At 42.1% G+C, this 1,198-nt stretch overlaps 1 protein-coding gene across 10 annotated transcripts in view; it reads left to right on the forward strand.

Moving 5' to 3' along the window:
* Positions 1-1,198, forward strand: part of LOC105989531 (putative RNA-binding protein Luc7-like 2) — a 61,546-nt gene that overhangs the window by 51,719 nt on the left and 8,629 nt on the right. The window lies entirely within an intron of this gene.

Consider the following 1,198-nt stretch of genomic DNA (forward strand, 5'->3'; position numbering starts at 1 on the left):
GCAGTCTACCACAAAGCAACATTCTCAGCCCCTAAATAGTTCTTTAAAATCTCAGTATGTAACAGGACTTTTGAACTTTACTTTTTTTTTTTTTTTTTTTGGTGCTGGTCCTGGGGCTTGAACTCAAGGCCTAGGTGCTGTCCCTGAGCTTTTTGTTGTTGTTGTTGGTAGTGGTGGTCATGGGGCTTGAACTCTGGGCTTGGGCACTATCCCTGTGCTCTTCAGCTCAAGGCTAGTGCTCTATCATTTGAGCCACAGCACCACTTCAAGTTCCAAGTAGCTAGGATTACAGGTTTAAGCCACTGACGCCAGCCTCCCTGAGCTTCATTTTGCTCCAGGCTTGCAGTCTATCACTTGAGCCACAAAGCTACTTCTGGGTAATACTGAGGAAATAAACCCATGGCTTCATGCATGCTAGCTAGGTAGCACTCTACCACTAAGCCACATTCCTAGCCCATTGAGCTTTACGCTTAAGAAACAGTATTCAAGCCCAGTGTGCTGGTGGCTCATACCTGTAATCCTAGCTACTCAGAAGGCTGAGATCTGAGAATTGTGATTCAAAGCCAGCCAGGACAGGAAAGTCTGTGAGACTCTTACGTGCAATAAACTACCCAGAAAAAGCCAGAAATGGAGCTGTGGCTTAAGTGGTAGAGCGCCAGCCTTGAGCAAAAGAGGATCTGGGACAGCAACCAGGCCCTGAGTTCAAGCCCTATGACTAGCAGCAACAACAAAAAAGAAAGACAGTAACAGTATTCAGTAAACAGTATTCAGCTGGGTGCTGTTGGCTCACATATATAATACAAGATCCAGTGTTCCTGTTTGTGCCTGTTGTCTCTGAATGTCTATTAATGAATAATATCTCCCTCTTTCATAATATGTTCAGAGCATCCTAGTTTGAATGATAAAGTACTTCCATTATCTATATATAAGATCCCTGGGGCTGGGAAGGTGGCTCAGTGGTAAAGTGCTTGCCTTGCATGCATGAGGCCCTGGGTTCGATTCCTCAGCACCACATAGCAGAAAAAGCAAAAAAATAAAAATAAAAAACCAAAAATCTAGCTAAACATTTTTAAGCTATTTTTGAAGCTATTTGTAACTAAAGTTGCATATCATCAATGTAACAACATTGTTTGTAAGTCATGCTCTTAACTACTTTAACAGCTTTTTACAATAGACAAACATTGCTTGTTCTAATTTA

The sequence above is a fragment of the Dipodomys ordii genome, unplaced genomic scaffold, assembly GCF_000151885.1.
Source record: "Dipodomys ordii isolate 6190 unplaced genomic scaffold, Dord_2.0 Scaffold56, whole genome shotgun sequence".
In the NCBI taxonomy this organism is placed as follows: domain Eukaryota; kingdom Metazoa; phylum Chordata; class Mammalia; order Rodentia; family Heteromyidae; genus Dipodomys; species Dipodomys ordii.